This window comes from Taeniopygia guttata, chromosome W (genome assembly GCF_048771995.1).
Source record: "Taeniopygia guttata chromosome W, bTaeGut7.mat, whole genome shotgun sequence".
Lineage (NCBI taxonomy): Eukaryota > Metazoa > Chordata > Aves > Passeriformes > Estrildidae > Taeniopygia > Taeniopygia guttata.
The window spans coordinates 13,801,596-13,823,353 of record NC_133064.1 but is presented as its reverse complement, the minus strand read 5'-3'; the positions used below and the strand labels follow the sequence as shown (position 1 = coordinate 13,823,353).

Below are 21,758 nucleotides of genomic sequence, written 5' to 3'. Positions count from 1 at the left end.
TCTTTATATGAATTACCATATTTCATTAAAGGCATCTCATATACCTCTTCCCTAAGACACCTTGTGAGACAGTGATGGAAGGTAACTGCGTTTCTCTTGACTAAACTAAAGATGCTCCTTTCCCCTGTTTTTGAATGGGTTTCTTCTCATTTGATCTGTCAATTAGTTCCTTATGAGAAGTTATCGAACAAGAATCTGAAGCAAAAGTAAAACAGGTCATAAAAAGAAGCTCATAGCAAACGAGAGTAAGATAAGTATTTTCACATCAGCGAGCATAGCAGTAGTACCACCTGATGCGCAAAGCATGCCAGATTGGAACATCTCACCTTTCTCATACGGATAGTTTTTCTCTTTAATTCCTCATCCTGTAAAATGCCTGTTACCAGATTGTCCCTCCCAAGTCCAAATTCAGGTTCAGACTACAGCAATACAAAATAACTTGCTGTAGTTATCTTGTTTTTCTCAAGTTTATGTAACTATCAATAGCATATCTGGAATTCATTTTCTTTATTTGACAAAGTACATCCATATTACTAAAATAAAAAACTGAAAATATAATCTGAAATGCCTACAGAAGAATATTTGCTGGTTATATAATAAATAAAAACAAAAAATCAATTCAGCTCTGTTCATCAGTCTGCAATCACTATAAAATCCCCATTTTATATGAAAAACACTCAATTTTCAAGGAAAAGCACCTGCACAGTATCAAGAAGTTTGCTGTGGCAAATTGAAGGAGTGTAAAAATACAGTTCTCTTGCTTAGGACACGTATATAAATAAACGTAGGCATTTGCATCAGCACTAACTACCCACCAAACAACTTTATCTCATGGCAGGATTTTTATTTCTAAGTGCTTAATACAGAGAGAAAAACATTCCGGTTTTTGTTACTTACATGAGCCACTGTCTGCTGTAGAAGTTTACGAGCATGGATTCCTTGCCCCTGGCCCATGGAAACACAATATGTTTCTATCTTCAGTCTTTTTCCCAAAGCAATAATTGAGTCCGTAGGATCAGAGCCCACGGAAAGAAAGCATATGAGGGGAGTACGTGGATCTGACTCTTTCCCATGTTTTCTCCAAGTCCAAGATGACTCCCTCTGCGTATTTCTCCCCCATAGTGTCAATGATATATTTTCTTGCCTATATTAAAAAGGGTAAATTTAACTTGTGACCTAACCATTTTATACTGTTTTCTTCCCAGTGTAAATATTACCAAAAGGTCAACTGAAGACCAAAGAAATTTAAAAATTTATATCAAAAATATAAATATACAACAAGTTTATTTTTACATGTCAACACATCATACTGTCTTTGAAGGCATTATTTTTTATAGCCTTTTACAACCAGTGAATTTTTAAAAAATAATTATAATAATTAATATATCTGTATGTATTTTTATATGTAACCATAATTAGAGTATAATAAAAAATAACAACTTCTCTAAAACTTTGGAAAAATTTTTATGATTTAAGGATATCTCCATTAGATAGTGTAACTCTTAGCCTCAGAATCTAGAAAAAAAAGATAAAAATTCTAAAGATGGGCTTCAAAGCTTGTAGGCCTTTCTCACTCTGCAGTAAAATAAGCAAAGAATTAACAGTAGTAATGATTACAATAACTATCACTAAGTAGACAATCCAGAGGAATAGGTGAAAACCAACTCTTCTTCCCTCTCTATTTATCTTTAAAAATTCTAGATTATTGTTCTTTTTCTCAAAGAAATAGAAAAGGCTCTTTCAAACAGTCTGAGATGATCTTTCTTACACTCTTTTCCCCCCACACAGCTCTTGTCTTAGATAAATCTTCCCCTTAACACCTCTGGGTTATCTCTCGGAGACAAAAGACATTCAGCATATAACATTTGATAAACTATCAGTTTTCATAAAACCATGGAAAGATGTAAGTTTACCTTGCCCCATTAACAGTAAGGAGGAACTAATCTTGTGTGATCTGTTTCAGACACATAGCAGACATCATAGAGATATTCATCGTACAGTACTGCTTAATCTATTGACTGCAGTTACACCAGTAATTGGTGAGATTTTCTCTGAATCCAATCACAATGTCTAAAGATATGCATCAATAAAATTAACACCACACTTCAAGTGATGGATTCTAATTTCAGTAAATCATCATTAATTGTCTTGAATTGTCAGTAATGTTATAAATTTTTGTTCTTTTTTACTGGAGAAGAACATAAAGTTTTAAAATAAGTTCCTAGAAAAATATTTTTCTTTTAAAAAGGTCTATTTAATAAACTTCAGTTCTGTAATTTTTAAATAGATGTGTTTAAATTGAGAACTTTGAGCAGACTTTATTAAAGATTTTTCCAAAGTGATTCTAATTCTTCCATGCAAGAAGCAGTTTCTCAATTAAATTGTTTTCAATTTTACCTCATCCAGTCAAGTTCATTAAAATATTTGACTTCAGTTTAACACAGTGACACTTCTAGAGTTCTAGTGAGTAAGCAAGGATAGTCAAAAGTATCTTCTGAACTAATAAAGCAGATCTGGATAAACACATATGATTCCAGCAGAAATCACCACAGTGGGTAATATTTGTTCAATATATTGGAATAATTTTTTATCGCTGCCCTTGTAACAAATACATAAATAGTCTGAAAAGAATTTCAGAAAATACAACATAAAGGTCCATTACAAAATGGACCGTTAGCATTATATAAGATAGTACAAACCTGCAATCTGAAAACTATTACCGTAGTGATACCTAAATAGACCATGTAGGCTGTAAAAATATACCTGAGCTATGGTCCCGTCAGGACACCAAGATCTGATAAGAAGAAGATGTCTGAAGCAGTCCAGAGATTGACCATAGCCACTAGGAACCGATTCTTCTTCGGGATTCTTACTATCAAACCAGATTTTCCACTGTTTCTCTTCTCTGGAAATCTGCAATTATACCACCAAAGAAGCAAATATTACTAAACAGACAAGTCATATTTGCACTGCCACTAGGTCGCAAACTTTTAATGAGAGTCAGAGATGTGAAATTCACACCCAGGCATTTGTTTAGAGTCATTCTTCCACAGATTTAAAAAGGCTAATAAAAATTATAGGATAAAATTTCAGATTATAAGTATGCTATTGTAGAATAGACAACCCTGGAGTATTGATATTCTGAAAACAGGAGCTATTAATCAGCATGTTATATTCTGATATAATATAGCATAGCTATGTCAGAATATGGATAGCTAGGCACAGATACAGCTTTGAGAACAGCAAGTACATAATTGCTCTCCGCATGAATGTACCTTCTCCCTAACTTTTACTCCATGTAACCAGAGTAATATTGGAACAAGCATCATAAAACATAGTGTAAGAAAGCACAACAGGGATGCAAGATAATGTAATAACCAGAATAAAAATAAATTTGCAATATATTAATTGGATAATTGTATTGGGATAATCCCAATCTGAAAATATTACCATTTTAGAAAGTATGAACACTCTACACTCTTCTTATTTTCTTGGGCGTGGTTGAGATTTTATATCAACATATGTTGCTAAGCAGTCAGGGCCATAGCTGTGGCCATCTGCTGTCAGTTTTGCTTCTCTTCCATTAAATAAGCCATTTTCCACCACATGGCTGGATTGTTACCAGACAATTACTTTGTCCTAGGGTGACTGTTATGGTGTTTGTATCTCCAATCGTGTGTTCTGTTTACGTTTGATATTATGTTCTGTGCTTTCAGAACTGACTCTGAAAGTGAAGGTTTGTTTTGCTGTGTTATCATCTGATTCACCTCCCCCCATGTCTGCTGGAAAGCTAGAAAAGGCTAGGGCTGGCTGGCTGGCTTTGCTTTGCTTGCTTGCTTGGCTTGCTTGCTTTGCTTGCTTGCTTGCTTGGCTTGCTTGCTTTGCCTGCTTTCTTGCTTTGCTTCCTAGTTAGGTTAAGCAGTCCAATTCTTTCCCTGGACTGTTGTTTTTTTCCCTTCCTCTTTCTGAATATCATCCAGCCTGCTCTGGACTGGGATCTGGGAAACACCAAAGAACACCAGGAGCCTGCATTTGGAGATCTGCAGCAGCCATCCCCAGCATCCAGACCCGGGCGACCACTCCCAGGAAAGACCTTCTGAATTTGTTCATCTCTTCAGAGGGGTGAAAGAGTTTTGTTGTCATCTAGTGTTGTTAATTGTTTTGGTGCTGGGGAGTGCTTTGCTTGTTGAATAAACAGGTTCTTTTTCCACTTCTCTCTCAGAGGGAATTTTTCCCTGAACCAGGTGGGTGGAGAGGGGCCGTGGGGGTTTATTTCCTGGGTTTTCCCCAAATTTGCCCTAAACTAGGACATACTTGTTAGACAAGAGATCAACTTTCAAAAGCTCTTACGTACTTGATCAAGAATATCTGAAAACTGTTCAAGCTTACTGAGCTCCACCAAGTTCAACCAAGTCATATCCAGAATCCACTTAGCTGGCTTAGGAGGACAAGCTTTAAGGTCTAGGGAAGCACCACCTACAAGAAATTGAAATTAGTTATTAGCACTGTTGGAGAGACAAAGAAAAATAAACAAAATAAGAAGGAAAAAAACAAATACAATAATACATTTTTTAAATCATGATGTTTCTGAAGTTTTCTACCTTACAAAACCATGCCATATTTGATTAAGCTGAGTTTGCAATTTGGTTAATTTATAGTGTTTTTTTAATATTATGTAACTTAGTCAGAAGCATTAGCCAATTTACATTTTGAGGCTTTACTGGCTTTTTGTGCAATGTTCCTGGAAATAAAGGCTTTTTGGGAAAAGCTATTCTGAAGATTCAACATCGAAAAATTTACACATATAATCCATTAATAAATACTGCCTGGAAAACTAAGTCTCTTGAAAAGGTAATATAAAATGGATCCAAACTTTCAAGTGAACTCAGTGCTTGTATGCAGTTGAGGCCAAAGCCATGACCTTGTCTCATGCAGCTGAGACTCCAATGTTCTTTTAAAATGTTAGCATCATTTTCTGCCCCTATTTGCTGCAGTTACTATAATATGTTTAGTACAATAACAATTTTTCTAAGCTAAACACATACCTGATGGTATTTGAGCAGCAGACAACAATATTCCTTTCAAATTCTCATGATTAAAAAGATATATTCATCAATATTCAGTGTGCTGCTAGAAATTAGAGCTGCCATACAAGGTTGTCTGTCACCAGATCAGAATGATAAACATGTATTCTTACAATTGACTGATTTCTCATGCGCAAAAGGAAGGAGCATGCTGGCTAGGAGATACAAATACATAAATTTTCTAAAATAATAATGTGCTCTCCTTATAATTTATTCATAGTTTTCACCTTTAATAAGTGTCAGAAATTCTTCATGTTTCACTCTGTTTCTTTGTATATCAATCCTCAAAGTAAGAAGTAATGTGAAAAGAAATTTATGCTCCTCATAGAGCCCTCAGGCAGTATGTTTGAATACTTCATATGTCCTATATTCAATAATATTGGTAACCCTCTTGCTGGTTATAGGGGTCTTGGTAGACCTGTTAGAAGAAAGGTCTGCAGTTGAAATTTGATTTTCTTAGGCTTTATAGAAAGGGAATACTGTGCAAAAAAGAAAAAGCCATAGTTCAGTATTTTCAAAACATGAAAAATAATAGATCACAAACAGAATATCAGACAGCAAGTTGGCAACAACTTTCAGACTGAGGGAACAACAACAAAAAATCCTTTCTAATCAAGTCTTTTTGTCCAGCTGAAAATCAATGCAGTATAATGGTATTTAATTATCTAATGACAAATTTTGAGGGACTGTAAGTACATTAGAAGGGTCTTTGCCTTGTTAACTTACAAATTTTTATGGGTATTTAAGCTGACAATTCTTGATCAAGATTGTAAGAAGCAAGAGTCTTCTTTCTGATATTAGTTTACAATAAATCTTTACTGTACTACAGGCACCTCCAGGAATGGGTAAATACAAATTATTGTTAGCTAAATTACCTGGCTAAGGAGCGGTCAAAAAGCCCCAAAAACTGTCGAAGTGATGTCTGATACATGACATTGACCATGCTCATCTCAGTGATAAGGAAGTACAAGATGCTACCTCGTGTTGCAACTGAAGAGCAGGAAAGAAAAATTTATTAAAAGTAGAAATGTAGAGCAGAAAACTTTAACTCTCCAAAACACATACAATGATCTTCACACTAATGATAACTGAAGATCCTTGAGTTTTTCTATTCTTTACTGCCAGAAAAATAATAAAATCATTCATTTAATCCTCATGTATACATCAGGGGAAAAAATTCTTTTCTGTAATTAATGCAAACTATGTAAAGTCCAGTTTTCAAATACAAGCATATCTGGAGATCTGCAATATTCAGATCAGCAGCAGAACACATAAAAATTATGGCTGTTTAAAATACTGTTTAAGTATCCAAACAAATTTCTTTTTATAAACTTTTACAAGATTCATATAGAAGAAATAGCTATATTGATTGAACTTACCCAGCACTGATTTAACTTCTTTTCAGGAGTCATTCAGTTTTAAACACAAAGGTTTTACAATAGCTGCAATGTTTCTGGTACACTAACTGTATCATCTTACACATTTCATAGAATACAGACAATTACAGAGAGCTATTTTTCCCTGTTTTCCCTGTTTTTTTTCACATTTTTTCACCTGTCAGTTAAAAGTCAAAAGACTCATGAAATTTGTTGACTATAACAACCAAAGGATAAATGGTGAAGCATTCATCAGAACAGATATAGAGAGTACTTAATGTTATACAAGCTCTGTAAAAGAATGTCAACATGTTGAACTCAAACATATACTTACCTAAACACCCTAATGATGTGCTTGTTTATAGAGTAATGGGAAGTCTACAAAGAGAACAATTCACTCAATTTTATAAATTCCACATGAGGCATAACATTGACTATTTTCTCTGTTACAGCTCAATATGACATCTCCTGGATACATTTTACTTACAGGAAAACACAGATCTCTCCCACCAGTTTTTGGTCTTCCTGATCTCATCCTACCATTTCTCCTACTCTAAGTATTGGTGTTTTAAATATATGGTCTAGCTATTTGTCTTCTATGACTACCTTCACTCACCAGGTCTGTACTCTTTGTGGGCTGAATTGATCTGTACTTCAGTTTCAGCAGAAGCTTGCAGTTTCTGTGTTATTTCTTCAGCAGTCTTCTTAGTGTTATTCAATACAATTAGCAGAGTCTCATCATCTGCCAGAGAACTCTTAGTGCTTGTAAGTTGAAATAAAAGGTTATCTTCTAGGTTTTTAATTCTCCTTTTGTTCATAGTCACATCTTCAATAAGATCAGTTCTTTCTTTCTCTAATTCCTATTGGATTACATGGTAATATTTGGGAAACAGACAAGCAATCAAAAATAAAAGAAAAAACCCAAATATTTAGCTTAAAAAATACTGATCCTGCTAAAACAGCATAGGTCAAAACTAGCTGAATTATTTTGGGGAAATAATTCCAGTGGTATTTCTGACATAATATCTATTGCCAGGATCTGAACCTGCTACATAAGTAGGCATTAACAAATAATTTCTAAAAATATTATGGAAGATGCTTGTATCATGCCATAAAAGAATAACAAGTTCACAATGGTTTGTCTTCTCTTTCTGTTTCAGAAAAGACAAATGCAAACACCATTCCAGACATAGGATTTTATTCCCCTACATGTAATCTTACCCTCATTTATGCCTTGCTTTACAATTGCCATATGGAAAACTTAGACTCAATGGCCATGCTTAGTCATCAAATCAAGCATCATATATTTCAAGAAGTGCCAATACTCCTCCATCAGACAGGGATAGTTTCAGTCTCTCACTAAAATGCTTCATTAATCAATAAATATGTAGAACTTGAGTTACATCACTAGAATTATTTATTTTATACATTTAGTAATACAATCTGGGTGGTTTATGTACCTAGATTCTTTTCCAGTGCCCAAATATAGAAGATGAATAACTGTTAACCAAGAGTTTTACATTAAAAAACAGCTATGTGAAATCCCTAGAAAAATATTTTTCAGCTATAACAATCTGTTCTGTTCATTCTTAAAATTAACCTTTAAAAACTTCATATAAATTAGTCCATCAGAGATAAAAATCCTCTACTGAAATATAACTAAATGTTTCAGTACAGTGAAGTAAAAAGAAAGAAAAGAGAGAGGACGGGTTAAGAGTTTTTCATAGGAGAAGGTTAATATGAACCTTATGAATGAACAGTAAGGGAGCCAGTTGGTAAAAATATTTGCTGTCTAGATAAATACTTCACCAAATTTACAGTGGTCTGGTGAATAATTTTAACACTGTCTCTCTGAACTTGGAAGTTCCGTGTTCACTCCATCATTACAAGTCCATTTCCATGTTGTTTACCGGCTGCTAATATTCCAAAGGAATAAGGACAGCACTAAGAAACACATAACCTCTCATATAGCACTAGAGACATTATGGACCTGAGCCCTTAGCAAGGCTTAAGGAGAGGTTTTACTCCCCCATTTGAGTAGTCTTTCTTCATGCAGCTTTGAAAAACTATTACAACTTTTGAAATTGTTTTTTTTAAATTCTTTTTCCACATTCTAAACTTTTGGTCTTCTTAACCTACATTCTCCTCCTACATTCCTAATATAAACATTCATTTATTTTAAAGAATGCTCCTTTACCTTAAAAAGGAAATTCAGAAAAATTATCTTTTATTATCAGATTTAGAGTTTTTTTTCTTGGCATATTGCAACATCATAATCATCACCAGGTAGAAAATATTTAGTGGGACAATCATTTTAGAATAATGCAAATGCAACATAACTTAGAGGATGTGCTTACTTATTCAAAAGATCTGACAAAAAAATGATGAAAATAGACAAGAAAACTACAGTTATCTGCATTTCAATCAACTGCTGCTTCATGGAACTGCAGAAAAGCAGGTAAAAGTTTCATGAAACATTCTTTTCATGCAAGTTTGATGAAGTGAGAACTTCTAAATTGCATTAAAAGGCAGTTATCATCCAATTAAATATAATAATTAACATACCGCGCCAAATTAAACTTCATGTTTTGCTGATTCAGTTCAAAAATTTAAACATACTTTAGAATTCAATGCTTCATAAAAACAGAAAGAAATTCTCCTCACAAGAGCCTGGGAAACAAGGTGGAGACAGTTCACCAAGCTAAAGTGAAGTAACCCTAGATCAAATCCTTACTAAAAAGCTCTTAAGCTCATCTATTAAGCTCTTAAAATGCTTTTTGCAAATGAAAAAGTGTAAATAGTTGAAAGCTTTCTTCATAGCTTCAAAAATTTCCAGTCATAACACCAAGAATGCAGAAAAAATAAACCAAGTTATCATGTACATAAATTCAAGGAACTTGCACCAAAGAGACTATTTCAGATCCTGTTTTATGGAGTTCATTTCACAAGCAGACAACATTTTGCCAACTGTACCAAAGAATGCTATTTATTGTTAATATTCATAAAATATGAGAGCTGCTACATAGCTTATATCATCCTCTCACAAAATAATTCACAAGTAAAAGAATTTGCATCAACCGTTCCTTACAAAACTCAAGGCTTTTTGCAGCAAAAATCTTGATATATGAATGTGAAAATTCAAAAAACCATAAAGTTACTGCATATTATAACTCCACTACTAATCTGACTTACCTATGACACTAAAAAACAAGCTTTTTGTCAAATTACATAACAGCCAATGTATCAAAATAATGATATGATTTTAATATCATAAGCTATAATACCTTCAGACATATATCAAATCTTCAAATCCTATTACTCCAGGAAATAAAGGAGAATCAAATTTATACAGATCTACCAGCTGTATGCTTATCCTTATGCTTCACTTGTATCTTGCAATTGGCTTACATTCTGGTGGAAAAGAAGAAATCAGTACTAGTGTTCCTATCAGTAAACAATTAATTCTGTGAGATATATGTGACAAAGATTCTTTTAATGGACATAGCAGACAACAGAGAGCCAGACTTTGCAGAAATTTTAAATACCATGCTCCTTTTCCTTGCTGGAAAAGGAAGGAAATAAATTCATTCTAAGACCACAACCATATAAAAGATGGTAGAATAGGAAGAATGATAGAAATGTGCATAAAAATCTTGAGGAACTCTGATTTCAAATAAATAATCTCTCCTCTTTCTGGGACAGAAGTTCCGCACATACATTGTAACACTGGATATCACCAAGCAGTCATACTGCTCAAATCATTTGGCAAACTTTCTCACAGTAAAATAGTTCCACCACTCTCCTACCAAAGGCTACAAAAGGTAGTAAGAACCAAGACACCAAAGAGGGAAACCCCCAGATTCCCAAAGATGCATCATTAGACATCATAGGAAAGTGTTTGGATGTGATGTATTCAAATTGACTTCTCAGGCAACCTTGAACCACGAGGTGTATAAAGAGAGACCAAGAAAACTGCGACATGGTTAAGTATATTCTGTAGAAGTTCCCCTGCCTGTCAAGTTGTCCACTTGTCATTTATCTAGAGGAAATATCCCTGGGGGTTTCAAACAAAGCAGTAGTGAGCATAACACTCTGAGAAGTTGGTAGAGAGAGCACCCTATGTCCATTTATTAGACATTCCCTCTTAGTGACAAAGAGGCCATTGAACAGCAGAATAATTTTAATTTGGAAGGCACCTACAGAAATTAACTAGTTCAACCCCTGCTTGGACCTAAACAGCTCAGTTGCTCAGTGCAATGTCCAGGTGAATCTTGAACCCTTCCCAAAACAGAAATCCCACAAAGTCCTTGGTTAATCTACTCCTGGGCATGACCACTCTTGATGTAATTATATTTTCCCTCATATCTAATCAGAATTCTTCATGTTCCAATATGAGTTTTAGTTCTCCATCTACTTCTTGGCTCCTCTGAGAAAAGTCAAGCTCCTCCCTTTCCTGTGTCCTCCAAGCAAGCACACAGCAACAGCAATGACTGGAGGAATTTAATAAACTGTCTCCTGGAGGAATGTACTATACTTCAAGGCCCAAGAAGTAAAGTCTGGCATAAGGCTTTGTGAATATACACATCACAGAGTGTTTTACATAGACAGTGATAATTTCTTTACATAGTGGGTTGACAAGCTATCAGTGGTTGAAGGGGAGCTGATGGTGCAATGAAGCTGTCTGATAAAAAACAGACCTTAACAGATTGAGTGTGACTTTTCTCACGAGATCCATGCACTGTTTGGGAATGAAATGCAACTACTCAACATGAACAAGATGACTGAGTCTATTAACAAGAAAAATCTTACACTGGCGGGGCAGAGGGAGGTATTGGAATGATGGGAGAACCTCAACAGATGCCACGAAAGGAAACAAAGATATTCCTGTCCTTCCTCTCTAGTGAAGGTCAACTGAAACTATTGCCAAAATCTTAGTAAATACAGAGTCATAGCTGCATAGTGTTTCTTATAATGTGAACATTGCCTGACCTTGTACCTACAGGGATTAGCTGTTCCATAGTTTAAAAGGTACCAACCAGCCTCCCTCCAGAACTCCATGTGGCATGTTAATTGGGACTGGCATCTTGAACCTGGATTTCCTCAACTAATATATCTGCAATGTCAAAAGGTATGTCAGTAGGTGGCCCATTTTCCCTTGAGCAAGGAAATAACTAAGTCTGAATTCTTTGCATTAGGTTATGTTGCCATGAGCTCCAGGGCTTGTAGACAGAACATCAGTTTTGATTTCGGGCCCCTTTGCTTTTCACAGGCCATTCTCATGAGGTAATAACTCATTGAGGCAGGAAAAATAAGGTTAATACAGCACAGTTGCAACAATAAAGAGACAGAGAAACTTCCACATTAATGAGTCAATTGCTTCTGTGCCACTTTTTAAACCATTACAAATAGGTTATATCAAGAATAATCACAATAGAGAGAGCCAGAAAGTTACCTTGCAATATTGGTATAGAGAGTAATAAATTAAAGTAAAATATTCTACAGGAAAATATAAGAACTATGTTGGTGAGAGTGTTGCGGGAGACAAGTCTCATGCTGTTATGATCAACAAGTCTCAGTTTATTGGAGTCGATTACAGTTTCTTTATACAAGCACTAATTAGTTCATACATATTGCAAAAGCGAAGCTCAGGATTGGTTACCTTTCTATTAACACATATATCTCTTTGCGATAAGCCTTGCAAGTTACTGCTTCTTTATACTTGATTATCTTTCTGCATACTAAGCAATTTTACATCTTGGTTCTTAACGAGACACCTGTATGCTCAAGGTTGTTAAGAGACATCTATTTCTCAAGGGCATAGTTTTCATGCTACAAGTCACGTATTCTCACACTCTCATCAACTTAACCCTTTCGTGTCCCTTGCTGCGCAGCCATTCTTCAGCTAAACTCTCAACAGAACTACAGACAGGAAAAGAGATACAACAAATTATTTAACCTGTTTCTCTGTGAGAATGACTCTGCCTAAGAGTTGATTTTCAAGACCTTTCATGGTTACAGTAAAGTCAATGATGGAGGTTTGAGCACTAATTTCAGGAGAGTAACAAGGATTTGGTAGTTTTGTAGTAATGTAAAGTCTCAAGCCATTAATAACATCCACTTCCTTATCACCAACTTTTACCTTAAGTTAAAAAAGGTTGAAAAAAAAGTCTTGAAATATAAAGAGCCAATACACACATTTTCAGATACTGCATATAGGACAAAAGGTTATGTTTTTCTGCTTAAAGGCATAAAAATCCATTTTTAAATCATACATCTGATGCAAAAACTTTGTTAAGAACAGTCCAGGACCACCTTAAATGGCCCATTCAAACATTATTTCAACTTCTAAAAATTGTCATAAGCAAAGGAATAAGGAACTCTATGCATTAAATATATTACCATTTGTGAACATAAACCCTACCTTTTATTTTCTTTCATTAGCATTGATCAAATTTAAATGAGTTTAATTTTTCTAGTCCTATATTTATTAGGAGTTATTTTGCTGAGAAGTTTTGGGGAGGGGAAGGGTGGAAAGGAGAATTTACATATGTTTGCTCTTTTGTTTTATTTTTACCTTGTTGGCTGAAGCTGTTTTAATGATGTTTCTTTACAAAATGTTATCAAGTGCTGCGTCCAGCTCTTCTCCAATATCTTCTACTAAAAGAGGTCTTCCCAAAGAAAGGCTGTCTTCTAAGCGGTTTCTAAAATACTTATGATTCACAGAAGTGATCTAAAAACATAGATGCAATACCTTATGCCAATCTTTTTCTTAGTTTCATATTTATATATTATTTCATTTTCTTTAAAGTACTGCCAAAAGCAATGATCCTGTGAGTAGACCAGTATTAATGCAAACATTGTGAACTCAAGGAAAGGGAACATCAGCATATCCTATTGCCAGATCTCATGGAATGCAAAGTTCTATTTTTCAGCTGCAAAGATAGAAGCAAAGCCGCACTTCCAATTTTGATATCCTATGAGTACAATTACTCAAGAATTTCACAGCAAAAATTCACAGGAACCTTTTAGCACCTTCAATTTTATTTTGGATAACATCTCCAAGTCAAACTGCACCAGGGTCAATTCCAAGATAAGTATTTTTCTGTGGTTTTTTTCACCCTTGAAAAGGAGATGTTTACATGGAACAGAACCTTAAATAGTCTTTGCTTTAAATAGTCCCCAGTATAACTGAGATTTTCAACATGTTCAAAAAGCACATTCAGCTTAGATGCTAATAAAGTTGTAAACAAACTAATAATAATTTTTATAATAACTAAGCAGCCATTAAAGGTTTCTACACCTAGATAACAATCACCATGAAAGCGGTAGTTATATTCACAGAGCCACTCTATTATCACACCTCAAGCTACTTTTATGGATTTCAGGGTTTTGGGTTTTTAAAAAAAAAAAAAGCTGGTTTATTGATGTAATTATAATTGCAGCAAGTAAGAACATTCTTCCTCCTATTTTCTTGTTTGAATTGAATTCGTGTATCTTGCCTCAGACTGTACATTGTAGCACTACATCTTCCCTGTATATTTGCAGAGCACTTAGCAGCTGGCATCCATACTAAAACAACAAAAACTAACATAATTTCTGATTAAAAGATGAAAAAAAAAATCTTGCTATAACATTTATAAATGATTCTTCATTTATAAACCCTTACATGGAATTGTATTAATTCAACTAGTTTTTGTTTTTTCCTAACACTTACATTATTCTGAAAACATGTTTATTACAAGACAGTGCCCATCCAGCCTATTTTCCAAAGTTTGTGTTCCATTAAAATAAATTCATTAAACCATGGAGTCACTGATGTTAAAGGATACACTTCCACATCTAATCAAATCTCAATTCCAATAAAATATATCTGAGATATTCTTTATATTCAAGCCAAGCTTTTTGTATAAATATAATTTCCTAAGCATTAGGGGAATCACTGAATTGTAATGCTTGTAAGCTTTTAGGGATTTTGAAAGCACAAGCATTTCTATTACCTGAAGGTCATTTCTGCCTTCCTTATTTTTAATCCAAATTTTGCCCTGTGTTTGTGGATCAATTAACAAAGGATAACGAGATGCTTTAATGACAATGATTCCATTCTGTATGGATAAGTCGTCATTTGGCAATCCTTGCAGGTTCCATTCATGGATAGTTGGAGAATCAGTCAACATTTCTATGAGGTTCAAGTTGTTATGGAAAGGAATTTTTTGGCTTTTAATTTCCTTTTGCCAGTCATTTAACAGCAGACTGTGGAACTCTTGGTTAAAAGGACCAGAATAGGACAGAAAAGCTGTAGCCAAGAGTACATCACCTCAAAGAGAAAAAGGAGGAAAAAAAACCAAAACAAACCAAAGCATTACAACTTTGCTAATTCTATTAATGAACAAGCTGTTTCCTTCACTAGTTGCTAGTGTTGCTATGTTTTGGCTGGTAACTGAAAAACACACTTTGACCCATAAAGAAGGCAAATCAATCTTTTTTCCAAGGCTCGGTGCATTGCATGACAGTGGTACATTTCAACAGAGGCCACATTTACTTTGTTCTTCCTATGCAATTGTAGGAATCAAGAGATCAGCATCTGGCAGCTTGTTAAGGTCAATTCAACACACACGTAATGCTGTTCCAAACACCAGATCCTGCGCAAGCAGGATATGGCAGAGAGGACTTAGTCATGAACTTTTAGTTCCATCATTTCCTTGTGCATTCATAGGAACAGGCTTAAACAATTGGGGGCTGTGTGTGTTGGGGGAGTTGTGGGGGGGGGGCAGGGTGGAACCCCTTGTAAGTACTGATTCAATGAAATTACTGTAAATCAATTACAATGATGAGTACTGGTAAAAAAAACTGTCAGAGACATCATTATGGAGGTGTTAAGTGGGACAACTTTTAATCTTCTGTTCAGTTTCAAAATTTCCCCCCTAAATTTCATGACACCATAGTTTGAGGGGGTTTTTTACCTCTGAAATAAGAACGCAAAATTTAAACTGGAGAAGATATCATACTTTTATACTGAGCTAGTGTTTTTTGGACACTTTCAAGTTATCTATAAAAGAAATAGGATGAATATGTAGGGAAGGTATCCCAGATTTTTAATAAGTTAATACACATATATATATATATTATAGTCGCAAATAAACCACAATTTAGTTACTATAATGCAACCCATACAACAAGGCTGCTTTTTGTAGCCTTTCCAGGTAAAAAGTAAAGAAGAAAGTTCAGCCCACAGTAAATGATGAGATAAATTTAATTGATTGATCTAAGTAATGAAACAATTATTTATCACAAAGTACTTTAGTTTACAAGTACAAATTTAAAAACCTAATCATGACCTTCTAAGAAGCAAATTCTTATGAACATTAGTAACTGCAGTTAAAAATATTGATTTCTACCTATAAATGTCAGTGCCTGAGTATCAGGCTTCCTCACCTCGATATATATTCTCAGTTATACACATTTTATTGGCTCTCACTCTCTTTGGACTATTACCTACAAATATCAGTCAAGTTAAAATTTTAGTGTCCCAAATATATGCCTCCACATTCACAGTATCCCTTATCTTTTCTTTTTAAATATGAACTTTAGCCTTATATTTATTTTTCACCTAACAGGACTTTAGCAAGGGAATTAAAACAATTACCCTTGTTTTTGAGACAGGGATCTAACATACAAAGGAAAAGTTGGACATTTCAAATGTTTTCAGTTTCACTACTCCCTATTATTCAAACAACTTGCTTCCAAGTTCCAAGGTTTGGATAAAAACTTACCAACTAACGTCTTGGTTTGCATGGCAAATTCTTTACTCTGTTCTGTCCACCTCTCTTTTTCACCTGCTAAACCACTTATAAGACTTGAGGCAGTTTGCATTTTATGTCGGCAACGTTCAGCATCTTCCAGCAGAGTCTAGAGAAAACCATGCACCAAGAGAAATTGTTTACAGTAGTATGTCTGATAGGCCAGAAAAATCTCTACATCTCATTAAACCAGTGGATAAACAACAGGTTAGAAATGTATTCTTAAATATCTCTATCACCATGCAGAGGAGGGAATGTGAGATGGAAAAAATATATCAGGACAAACTCTCAACATCTCCCAGAAACATGATTCAGTATTTCTTTTTAATATTCCTGTTCTTGACTTTTATTTTGGTGCAGTTGTTGAATAGTATATAAAATTCTTGATACTTATTCACTCTGGGGAATTCTACTCAGAATTTCAAATATATTATACACATATAGTATACATGGAATTTGAAGTTACAGTAGTAGGCACTGAATAAAGAATACAAATAGTTTTTGAAGGGTGGGAGGGAAGAGAGGAGAGGATCAGAGGCAAAGGAGAGAGGTAGAAAGCAAAGAGGCAGTATTCAAATACTATCTGTCTCTTATCTGCTGTCCATCAACAAGGAATAATAGTAAAATTGAAAGAACACACCAAGTGTTCTTTAAAGCAAGGCTAGAAACTTCTTTTTTGTGAAGGCCAGTTCACCTGTTTTTCTCTCATTGCATTTTCATACTCTGCCTGCACAATATCTAATTCTTCTTGCTTGGCTCCCAGTTCTTCTTGAGCTTTCTGCAGATCCAGCATAGCACTGGTTAGGCGTTTCTCTTGAATTGCTAAATTAGCCTACAGAGAACAAAACCACAGATGTGTAGTAATACACAGAGAATTTCAAAGTATTTGCTATAACACATCAGAAAGTTTTTCCTGTACTACATTTCCAAATCAAACTCTTCAGTAGAGATGTCAACTCAGCAAAACCTTTTATTTGAATTTTACAACAAATAAATTCTTATTTCGGACAGCTGTACTTGAACAGTTGCCTTAATGTCAATTAGAAAAAAAAAATTAAAAATACTTCTGGGAATGCCAGTCATTCTTCATGTGACACAAAAGTTATTCTGACATGGCTTGCAGAAGAGAAGTCTATTTGATTTGTCCAACTAATATGCCAGGCTGAAATACAATTCTTGCTGTCTTCTCAGTCATTCCCTGTATAATACAAGCTATTCTCTGTTAAATATGTTTGACCACTTTCTTCCTGACTTTCATTCTAACTACTTAGGCCCAGGTTTTTTTTCTCTACATAACACAGATGAAGAGTATCTGTACAATCTTCTTATGAACTGAGATCTGGAACATTAAAAGAACCAAATCTCAAGGCTTTTTTCTACTTAATTCAAAATTAATGTAGAGTATTTGCAGTAGTGTATTTACCTAGATGACAGATGCTTTAACCCCATCCAGTAGGGGTCCGGAGGGATAAAACCACACAATCTCTTTTGTAATTTTGACAACTCAAATGTACGAGAGGAAGTATATTTGAAATATATTTTATTGTAGAAGTACAGTGTTCAAGGTAATAAATTTCGAGACAGATAACCACCATAAATAAGGCAGATGAAGTTTCCCACAGATTAAATCCTCAAGCGCAAACAGGTGAGGATGAGGAGCAGAGGGTGCCTTTGACTGACAGACGTACCTTCAAAGGTAATACTTCTTTGTTGATGGAAAAAATACTGCCACAGCTTTCGTCCATGAGCAAAGGCCAGCAACATTTCCACATACTCTCTTGGCTGTCTCAGTGTTGTAGTCCGCCATTTCAAAATAAGGGCTCAAAAGTTCTACCACTTCTTCAGTAATTGTGTCTTTCTGAAATTGCTGAAAAAAATTTTTGAAAGCGCAAGATACAAAACATGTGCAGCAAGTGTAAATTATATATACATGCATTTCAGAATACATAGAACACTAGAAAGATCACAAGTATTTCTTACAAATAACTAATATGAAATTATTTGTCACATGTATCTTTGAGACCTTTATTAAAGTCATTCCACTTTACGAAATGGAAAAACGTTTACTTTCATTTATGACCTTCGCTATCTCAACTCACTATTCCTGTTACACAGCTAATAATTGTTTCAAAATATCACTGGTCCTGCTAGAAGTTTCATTTTGCTTAATACAGAATAAGTTTTAACAATCTTCAAAAAGAAAATGAAGCGCTAAATTTTAGTTCAAAAACATACATTCTTCAAGACAATCCTTTCAAAGGTCAAAAGCCATCTATCTTACCCTTAAATTACCTTTTCTAATTACTGGAATGTGTTTAATTTTTAAAGAATTTATTTTTACTCTTTTCTTGATAAAGCATATTTTTCCTTTTTCCTCCTGAAAAGCTCTCAATTTTCTCTTTCAAATTTATTTACAATGTATAATGAAACCCAATCCCAAACTTGAAAAAGAGCTGTTCCCTGAAGCACAAATAGGTTTAATTAAGCATGAGTGAAATTAATCGTTGAAGTCCTTTAGAAAATTAAAAATCTTTACAAGTAGATGCAATGTGAATACTTCATAGATAACATCCATGCCCCTACCAACCATACAAAGCTGCTCAAGCCTCCTACTAGACCAGTGACAAATTAAGTAAACTCAAAATGCAGAAATCAGGGATGATAACACTCAGTGGAACAGGGAGATATACCATTTATTCCAAATAGATAAATCATAATATTATTCGTTTTAGTTATGAAAAAGGATTTGTTTACCAGTTAGTTAGTCTTTCCATTTCCCTAGACAAATGCTGTGAACAAAAAAAATCCCAAATTTTAAAAGCTGGGATTGTGGTTGTGTTCATCCTAATAACCATCTATGCTTTTCCAAACCAGTGCACAAGTTGAAATGTTGAAAATTAATGAAAAGTTAAATACTAGGAAAAAATGTGGCTTTTATCAGCTTTAATGAAGCAAATAACTAATGCCTATCAAAACCAAATGCTTCAGGCTTTGAATCATTTGTCACCTTAAACAAATTTATTGCCTTACTTAGCAAAATTATAGTTGATTTATAACATGACTTTTTAAGAAGGATTAAAGTTTATTTCATCCTGACATATTTATTCTTAAGTCCTTATCATTTCAGATCTATTGTGTGATTTCCCTTGCACATTTGTTCTCCTACGAGCACCAGGGAAAACATTGTCCCTTAAAAAAAAAAAATAAAAAAGGAAAAGGTTGCACAAGCACCTGTACACTCTGAAAGAAGTTCCCTGTTGTCATCAGCTTCAGCGACTCTTGCCACAGTGGGACAGTACAGCGTTTTTCCTGATCAATTTTCACGTGGTTGACTTTACGCTGGAAGAGCAGCAGCACGCAGACCATAATACGCATGATGAGGTGAGGAAGTCGACCAAGTGTGCCCACTGTGGCAATATCTGCAGGTTTTATTGTCTAGGAATTGAAACAAAGGGCAAAGCAGTTACTGTTTAGTTAATAAAACATGGGGCATAAGTTCACCAACTTAATGGTGAACTTAAGCAATGGGAGAAAAAAATATATATATGCTATTTTTACCTCTAAAAAGCATGAAGCTAGAAGGACCTCCCCCAATCAGATTTTCACTACTTACTCCTATCAACTCCTAGGAAACCTCAGCACAGCATCCCCACACCTTAAATCTCAAAATTACCATGAACTGTTTTGACAATAAAAAAGAGCAAATCAGAAATATCTTGAAAGTTTACTTGTTTTTTAAATGTGAACATATTGACCAGAAACTGTATCTAGAAAGAAAATGCTTTTTGTTGACATCCAGCAAATGAAGGTAAATTAAGGAAACCAGTGAGAAGGCCTGGTATATCTATATGTTTGTATCTCCTAGTACATCTTACCAGGAATATTCCTGGCATAGAAGGAGGCCATAGAAAAATATATTATAATAAGGTATTAAAACCTAGGCCCTAACAAGTAAGGCTAAATAAGCCTAGGGTGCAAGTATAACACTGTAACTCATAACTCTACATCATGAATCAGAAAACACAGAAAAGTCTGCTGAAGATGTCTCCTTAGAGAAGACTCAATTTGAGCAGCAGTGTTTACTGCACCACATACAAAGCAATAAAACCACTGAACAATGGGAACAGCTGATGGGCAGACCCCTCCTGCAACACACACAACTCTGAGCAGTTGTTTTGCTTATTTACAGGCAGTTTAATAAGTCCAAGTACACGACAGCCTAAACAGTAAGCAACAGATTCCTGTCAGTGTCATGACATCTTGCTTCTAGCCTAGCACATGCCTCACTGGGAATTCACCGAGGCAGATTTTAATTACACTGCAGACCATCCAGATCGCCTTCCCTCTGCCAGCCCTTTGTTTCCCTTCAATATTTTGCTGCTTGTTGGGTTCACTGTGCACGAAATAATTCATCAGACATTTTCCAGATATCTGTGTGAAAACTTTGCCGAGTCTTTCTTTGTGACTGTTAGGAAATTCAGCTCAGCCTGTTTTTTGGTTTTTTTTTTTTTTTTTCCTAAAATACAAGTTGTGGCAAAATTGTTACATTTAAATTTTATTCATTTATTTATTCGTCTATAGTTCTGCATTTAATGTGCTATATTTATTACAGGGCAAAGTGCTACAAAGTTTTACTGAACTCTGACAATTCTTACTCAAACTTTAAAAAACTAATCTCACTATATGTTTAGAAATGCTTATAAGATGCTGTGTACCTACCTTTCTCTTAATGTAGCATCTATCATTCTTAAAAGATGCTAAAAAATTGAGTAAAATAGCTAATCACTTTTTTTTTTATTTGGGTAATGACCTTTCTATTTACCAAATATTTTTAATAGGCATTTACCTACTCTGCAACCAGAATTCTACTATAGGAATCCCTAGCTCAAATTTGCAAATCCATAATGATTATGAGATTCATTTTTGAAAAGTGCAGACCCATACAGAGAAGATTCTTGCTTAAAGGAGGGAATGAATGAATGAATGAATGAATGAATGAATGAATGAATGCTGAGAATACATGGACACATTCTGCTAGATCGCTTTTTATGACAGTTTGCCTTCCCCCTTTAGACATAAGCAAAGCAATTTATTATAGAAAAGTCAAAAATTTTAAGATTAAGCCCAAATACTTTTTCCCATTGAGAAGTTTTACAATAATGCCAGCTTCACTTTTTCTTGAAATCAGGTTTTCAGTTATTAGCACCCTGCATTTCTAGAAGAGCAGTATTGTTTTGGTTCAGCCATTTTAGTCAAAAGCAGAAAGTAACCTTTAATAAGATACAGGTCCAGACCCATCATACTGGTACCCTTTTTATACTGCAGATGCTGACTAATTAACATTGCTTATTTTTCACTTGTCAGAATGCTTGCCCACTACCAGGTTTGCTGTTTTGTTGTTGCTAGCTCTTTAACCTTTTTCCTGTGGCTACATATCAAGGTCCTATAATACACACCTTCTCCAGCTGTCAGGTCATCCCCCTTCATTTAGACTTTTGCAC

The 21,758-nt window shown here is 34.7% G+C and overlaps 1 pseudogene; it reads right to left on the bottom strand.

Moving 5' to 3' along the window:
• LOC140682050 (dynein axonemal heavy chain 5-like) overlaps positions 1 to 21,758 on the bottom strand; it is an 82,041-nt pseudogene that overhangs the window by 35,725 nt on the left and 24,558 nt on the right.